The sequence below is a fragment of the Panthera onca genome, chromosome C2, assembly GCF_046562875.1.
Source record: "Panthera onca isolate mPanOnc1 chromosome C2, mPanOnc1 haplotype 2, whole genome shotgun sequence".
In the NCBI taxonomy this organism is placed as follows: domain Eukaryota; kingdom Metazoa; phylum Chordata; class Mammalia; order Carnivora; family Felidae; genus Panthera; species Panthera onca.
Window position 1 is genome coordinate 77,264,272 of NC_138347.1, and position 8,640 is coordinate 77,272,911.

Sequence of the window (8,640 nt, forward strand, 5' to 3'; positions counted from 1 at the left end):
TATCTATTATACAGAATCAAAAAAAAAAAAAAGCTGAAACAGGCCCATGAATACAGAGAATATACTGACGTTTGTCAGAGGGAGGGGGTGGGGAACGGCAAAATGGAGGAAGAGGAGTGGAAGGTACAGGCTTCCAGTTGTGGAATGAATAAATCATGGGGATAAAAGATACAACATAAGGACTATAAGCAATTATGTTGCAAAAGGTGGTAGGATAACAGGTGGTAGTTACACTACATAGCATGAGGGATAGACAAGTCATATTACTATGTTGTACACCTGAAAGTAATGTAACATTGTGTGCCACCTACTCATCAAATAAATAGATAGATAGATAGTAGATAGATAGATAGATAGATAGATAGATAGATAGATAGATTTCAGATTTGAATTCAGACCAAATGTAGGGAAACCAAGTGTTTCCCTACTACCCCATGAGTCAATTAGAGGATTTTTGTTGGTTTGCTTGCTTGCGACAATACCTGTAATAATAAAGAAGATCCAATCCATAAATGTATTTTTCTATTAGACATAGATAAAGAAGTAAGCAAAAAGTCATAAGGGAGTATAGAAAAAAGAAATAAAAGAAAACAAGTAGCAAAAAAAGCCTAACATTTATAAAGCTTTGTAAGTTACAGCGAGCACTTGCATGGCTTCCCCGCTGGATGATGTTTGCCAATCCTGTGTGGACTGATACCCCATTTCACACATGAGGCAACTGAGACTCAGAGCAGTAAAGTAACTTGAACAGATCAAGCAAGTGGTAAGTGGGAGAGCTGTATTGAGGACTGAGATCTCTTAACTCCAGACATTGTCCTCTTTCTACTACATGTAGTAGAACATGTGTGAACATCATGTTTTTTTCTCTGATATAACTTGACTGGCTTTCCACTCTCTTCCCTTTTGTTGGGAAATTTCAGTGATTTATCGCGCAACTCATTAAAATTTCAATTTTACACATCTATATTTTATGCATCTGCAATGTAACCACAGTACCAACAAGAAATATATTTATAATATACAATAATTTAGGAGTGAGCTGCTGGACAGGTGTGAGATGCAGAGGCAAAGAACATTCTTTATGAGGCTGCCTTGTGGAGATTATTCTTGATAAAATGGTTAGATTACAAAAGTTGTTGTGTTTCTAAGTACACAGCTTCCACTTTTAAATGTTTTCCCCCCTTGAAATCTTCCATCCTTTCTCTATGAATCAAATAGTATCCTTAGTATCCTTACTCCCATTGTCAGACCTTCTACCATACTCTTAAAGCTTCTAGTGTTTAGAATCTACCCGTACACAGGGATTCTAAGAATAAAGAAGCACCATGTTAATAACGAGGGGAATCCCATTTTAGAGTGACTACCTTAGTGGAGGAGAGTCTTTTAGTCACTGAAGGTGTTTAAGCAAAAGAGGGAAAGAATCAGTTCTTCTGCTAACCCCTTGAAAAGTTTTTGAAAAAGATCAAGCTCTAGAAAGGGCCAGTGGAAAAGCACGTTGCCCCCACCTGGTGGAGATCTAGGATGGTTACCAGGCAGATTCTGTGTCATGCATGTAACCTTCCCAGACTGTTTTCTCAGTGTTGGAGAATCGTATGACTATACCCTGAGCTTCTCAAGTGTGTCTGAGTCCTGCTACCTACCACAGACAGATTTCTCTTCATTCCATGGCACTGAGGTTCTAGACAGAACAGTAAATTATGTTCTGCTTCTTCAAAGGGTCATGATGACCCATATATAAAGTTCTGCATTCCTGGAGGGGGCTACCTAGATTGGATGCTGCTTTATGTCTCTGGACTTATTTTATCTTCTTAGAATCAAGACTCTACCAGATGAAGTCTAAGGGGAGCACAGCACTGACTTTGGGTTTCTGAAGGTGTCCCTACTCTGTTTAATTAAAACTGCCTTAAGGCCTTCTAATCCAATTTTTTTCTTCGATTCACAATATATTACTAAAATCTGCTGACTGTTTATATTTCAGTAAAGAACTTTTCTTGCCTTAGGGAAATGACTTAAGCACCAAGGCATTGGGACAACAAGTAGAGCTTTTTCCTATTTGAACTGGAAAATAATTGTTTCATCCAAGATATGGGCCTCGCAATATAATGAAAGATAAAAATTTACTTCAAGAAAATTAAATGTATTGTTCTTAAACTCTGTAAATTTTGTTTAATGTTTTATTTATTCTTGGGAAAGAGAGAGAGAGAGACAGAGCATGAGCGAGGGAAGGGCAGAGAGAGAGAGCGGGACACAGAATCCGAAGCAGGCTCCAGGCTCTGAGCTGTCAGCACAGAGCCCGACGCTGGGCTCGAACCCACAAGTGGTGAGATCATGACCTGAGCTGAAGTTGGATGCTCAACCGACTCAGCCATCCAGGGTCATAAGTTATTTAAAAAAGAATATCACCATCAGCAAAGGATGGTAAAGCTGGGTAACAGTTAAATAGACGTGAAAATTATATGTGTGTATGTATGAGGGTTTTTAAAAACTGGACTGAGGGGCATCTGGGAGGCTTAGTTGGTTGTGTCTGACTTCAGCTGAGGTCATGATCTCACAGTTTGTGAGTTTGATCCCCATGTCAGGCTCTGTGCTGACAGTTTAGAGCCTGGAGCCTGCTTCAGATTCTGTGTCTCCCTCTCTCTCTCTCTGCCCCTCCCCCACTCGTGCTTTTTCTCTCTCTCTCTCAAAAATAAATAAAACATAGAAAAATTTTAAAAATAAAAATAAAAACTGGACTGAAACTGGACATAATCTTGGTAACCTATTATGACTATTTTCTCAGATTCATATGCTTTTTTTAAGTTATGGAGAAAGAATATGAAATATTATTATAGTAAAAAGTATAACAAATAGTACAAAAAGTATGCAATATGACATAGTAGATAAAAGCATGGGTTAAAGATGAATAAAGGCTGGATCTGTCACTCACTAGTAATGACCTTGGATAAGTTACTTAACATTCATGTGCTCCTGTTTCCTCATGGGTAAAAATGCAGATAATCATATCTTCCTGGGGGCACTTGGGTGGCTCAGGCCATTCAGCTTCCAACTTCAGCTCAGGTCATGATCTCGGGGTTTGTGAGTTCCAGTCCTGCATTGGTTCCATACTGATAGTGTGGAGCCTGCTTGGGATTCTCTCTCCCCCTCTCTCTCTGTCCCTCCCATTCCTGCTCTCTCTCTCTCTCTCTCTCTCAAAATAAATAAGTTAAAAAATATATATTCATAGGAATGTTATAAAAATAAAATGAATAAATAATATTAAACTATTAGGACTGTGTCTGCATATAGAAAACATTTGATAAGTGGTAACTCTTGTATACTATGCCTATACATGTGCATCTGTATGGATGTAGTTTAGAAGAGAAGCTGAGTGGGGCACTGGGGTGGCCCAGTGGGTTAAACTTCCATCTTCAGCTCAGGTCTCGCTGATCTCCCAGATCTCGCTGATCTTGCTGCTTGTGGGTTCGAGTCCTGCATTGGGCTCTGTGCTGAAAGCTCAGAGCCTGGAGCCTACTTCAGATTCTGGGTCTCTCTCTCTCTCTCTCTCTCTGCAACACCCCCTGCCACTCATGCTCTGTCTCTTTCTCTCTCTCTCAAAAGTAAATCAACATAAATAAATAAATAAATAAATAAATAAATAAATAAATAGAAGAGAAGCTGAGTGAGAGGAATCTCTTACAAATTGTTCTGTTCCCTAGGGCTCTGAGGCATGGGTGTTAGGGAAGGAGTGTGAGCTTTCTCTCCACATATCTTGATTTGCTAATTAGCCACTCTTCATGGTTTTCTTTTTCCCTCATCTATACTCTGGATTAAATAACCATAAAGGGGAAATTATACTCTGGGCTTTAGCTTCAAAAAATGGAATAACGCTGTTAGCTGGATCTGGAATACAGGTACACACTCATGAACATAAGTGTATATGCACATGCACACACACACACACACACACACACACACACACAGGTTGATATATCCCAATATAATATAATCCCTATGGTCTAAACTGTTTTGATTTTTTTTAATCTTTATTTTTGAGGAAGAGAGGGAGACAGAGCATGAGCAGAGGAGGGGGAGAGAAAGAGGGAGATACAGAATCTGAAGCAGTCTCCAGGCTCTGAGCTGTTTGTCAGCACAGATCCTGACACAGGACTTGAACTCACGAACTGTGAGATCATGACTCCAGGTGAAGTCAGACGTGTAGCCGACTGAGCCACCCAGGCGCCCCTGGTCTACACTAGTTTAAAAGGTCATTATGGCATCACTGAGTAATGAAAAACAAGAGAGCCATTTTACTACTGTGTAAGAATATAAAGCTGTCTCTTAAAATCAAAATGAGAGTAATAATTCTATTTCCCTTAAATTCACAGACTCAAACTTGCATGTAAGCCAACCACATGGACTGTCAGCACAATGACATAATGGATAAGTCTGCTGTGAACTGATAGCCAATAGAGCACTTACAAAGCTTTGCATAACACACCTGATATTTCAGGCAGATGAACAAATGGCTATGCTAATATAACAGTAGCCTCCAATTCCATTCCTATACTGTAAAACAGTTAGAATTGGAATTGAACTGCCTAGGCTCCTTGATCTCAATGCCTAAAAAAAATATCCCCAGCAATTTATCACTTACCATTGCTTCTTCAGCCTATACAGATGGTCTGTATCAGAATTATTCTTTCGATCTGGATGTTGCATAGTTCAAAAAAGCCATTACTCACTCTGTTCCGTATACAAAAATCCTTAGATACATTCTATTTATATCTGGTTCTAGGAAAAACACATCTCTTAATATTAATGTCTTATCTTTGCTATCTAACAAGAAAAATATTTAAATGTTTTTCCTTATTTTCTTCTGCTCTCAGTAATTAAAGATTAGTCATATAAAAGCCATTTCAGGGGCTTAATAATTTAATTTAAAAAGTCCTTACATTTTTTTTACATATAATCATTCTGTTTCACAATTTATTATAATTTTTTATTCTTTTTAATTGGATAAGTTTTTTTTTTAATATTGGTGGTACATAAATTCTAAGGAGAGTCTAAGATTTTAACATTTTACTTTAATTTGTGGTACTTGAAAATCCTGCTAAAAAGAGAAATCTCTCATTGGAAATGAATAGTAAGATAGTAATTAAAAATTCATAATTACCATTGGATTTAATTAAATATGTTGAAGATAAATTCTATGCCACCCCAAAATATCTTCAAGACCTGTGGCATTTTTACTATTTGTTAAGTGGGTATATGATACCTGACTTTAAACCCTTGATTTTCCATGATCGTATTGAAGAAGTTCAAACAATTTTGAGTGCCAGTTGGATATGAATTTAGTAATAATTCAACGTAGGGAAATATGGCTTTTTGTTTGCTGACACATTTTACTTAATTTGCATAAAATTTTGGCACTGAAAGGGTATTAGTACTCACTGCTTCCTCTTGCCAATTATAAACTCCTCAAACTTTGCACACTATTAAACTAAAACATCACTCTTCTAGGTTATGAATCATATTGTTAGTTGTCTACTACTGCATAACAAATTGCCCCCAAACTTAATGGATTAAAACAACAAACACTTACTATATCATAGTTTCTATGAGGTAGGAATTTGGAACTGCTTTTTGGTTAGAGGTGTCTCATGAGGTACACACTCATGAACATGAGTGTATATGCACATGCACACACACACACACACAGGTTGATATATTCCAATATGTGTTTAAATATAATCCCTATGGTCTAAACTATTTTTTTTTTTTCTAATCTTTATTTTTGAGGAAGAGAGGGAGACAGAGCATGAGCAGAGGAGGGGGAGAGAAAGAGGAGATACAGAATCTGAAGCAGTCTCCAGGCTCTGAGCTGTTTGTCAGCACAGATCCTGACACAGGACTTGAACTCACAAACTGTGAGATCATGACTCCAGCTGAAGTCAGACGCGTAGCTGATGGATGTCAGCCACTATTGCAATTATCTGAAGGTTTGACTAGGGCTACAGATTCCATTTCAATGCTCATTCATGTGGCTGTGAAAAGTAGGTCTCATTTTCTTGCTGATTGTTGGCCAGAGGCCCCAGTTCACCACAAAGACTGCCGCATAGGGCAGTTTGAGTGCTCACAATATGATAGCTGACTTCCCCGGAGTGAGCCATCCAAGAGAGAAGCTGACTTCACGACGTCTTTAATGATCTAACTTACACACCAGCAATTCTACCACATGCTAGTAGTAAGAAATGAGTCCTTAAATCCAGCTGACACTCGAGAAGAGAGGATTTACCCTTTGAAAGGAGCAATATCTAGTAATTTGTAGATGCAATTGTGTAATGCAAATTTGTGAACTGCAATCTGCCCTCTGGTTACAAATTATTTATGTTTATCTCACATGAAAGATAAATATATGCCTCCTCAAGATCCTCCCTACCCCCACAAGAGTCCTATCCTTTTGCAGCATTAGTTCAAAGTCTAAATCCTGTCAAAGTGGAGAAGATACTCCTTGGGTGCAGCTCCTGGAAGAGTTTTTTTGAAACTGAAAAACGGGACTTAATGGACAAAATTGGCCTGTTGCCCAGTGTATCGTGATATAGACATTCGTGCTCAAAATGGAGGACGTCTGTCTCTGTAACAGGAAAAGAAGGGCAAGTCTAAATCTCTAGAAACTTACTGGGGTGCCTGGGAGGCTCAGTCAGTTGAGCACCTGACTTCCGCACAGGTCATGATCTCACGGTTCCTGGGTTATAGCCCCACATCTGACTTTGGGCTGACAACGCAGAGCCTGCTTTGAATTCTCTGTCTCCCATCCCCAGCTCACACACTCTTTATCTCACTCTCAAAAATAAACATTAAAAAAAATTTAGGGGCGCCTGGGTGGCTCAGTCGGTTAAGCGGCAGACTTTGGCTCAGGTCTGTGAGTTCCAGCCCTGCGTTGGGCTCTGTGCTGACAGCTCGGAGCCTGGAGCCTGTTTCAGATTCTGTGTCTCCCTCTCTCTGACCCTCCCCCGTTCATGCTCTGTCTCTCTCTGTCTCAAAAATAAAATAAACGTAAAAAAAAAAAATTAAAAAAAAAAAAGAATTTAAATCTCTAGAAACTTATCAATGAAAAAGGCACGGTGTTCATTCTTCATAACAACCTTACCCTTGTTACTGTGCATTGGCTGGTAATCTCCCACAACTGACTCCTCACCTCCAATATCTTCTTTATCCTTAGCTTGGAGATGTTATTTAAGGTGGTGTCTTGGGCCATTTCTGGGAGTTACTCAGTTTTCCTGCGTAACTCCCATGTATAATGTTATTAAATTTTGTTTGTTTTTTTCCTATTAATCTGCCTTTTATTACTGAAGGGTTTCAGCCAAGAACCTAGAAGGGTAGGGGGAACTTAGTTTTCCTTCTCCACAAAATTCTGGTTTGTTATACCACAACCCTTGTTTTCTTTCTACTACACCAATTCTGACATGGCCCAGATTACCACTTCTTAGCATAAATATTCTCACTTGAGCACTGATGCTTTACAAAGAATCCTTTCTTTGCCTGGCCACTATCCTTTGCAAGTTGATTTAAAGACAGTTAAATAAGAAAGAGTGGTATTACAATAATGCACCAAATCTACTCCCAATTTGCATTTTTTCATCTCTTAGGAGCCTCATTTGTCCATTTACTACTTTTTGGCCACACAGTGTTCCAGGCTTGATAAAGTTTGTTAAGTATTGAATGAACTAATTCATTAATCTAGCTACTTTCCCGCCCTACCAGCCTATAAGTCTATCATCATACTGAGAAGGATTAAAAACAAAACAAAACCTCAGAATAAGAAAAAAAAGTAGACACTACAAGAATGCCTGAACAGTAAAGGGACTCCATAAAAAATGTTTCCTGTGAATTTACATCTTTAAGAGGATTACCTCTGGAGGGGTATTGGTGCCTTTTTTCCAGAGTAAGCAGTTGTGGGGCAGTTTGGGCTCACCTTTTAGCCTCTGTTTCATTAAGAGCTCAGCTCCCTGGGTGGAGAACTTGCTGGGCTGGTTGGCACCTGAATGAGAAAAGCTTTATTATACTGTGGAAAGGGAGGAGCCATGTACGACCTTGACCATGCAGCTTTGTATACTGAGAATCCTCAAAATCTTTCTAGTGGTTGCTGTTCTTTAAAATCGATTTTATTAAGATAAAATTTGCATAGAACAAAATAGAACAATTTTAAGGGTACAGTTTGATGAGTTTTGGCAAATATATACATCTTTGGTGTAAATGCCATCACAAGCATGATATATAATACTTGCAACATCCTAAATGGTTTCTTCATGCTGCTTTGCTGTCAATCCACACTCACTCCAAACCCAAAGCAACCATTGATCTACCTTGGATCACAATAGATTGGTTTTGTCTCTTCTAGAATTACATATGTATAGAATCATCCAGTATATACTCTGTGCCTGGCTATTTTTCTCAGCATAATGTTTTATGATTTATGCATGTGGTTCTATCTAGTAGTAGTTCATTGTTCATTTATTTTCCTGGTAAGTACTATTCCCTTACACACACACACACACACACACACACACGTACAACTTACATAGCTGTTCACTTGCTTCTAACATTGAGTAATTTCCAATTTTGATATTATGACTAAAGCTGCCATGTACAATTATATAC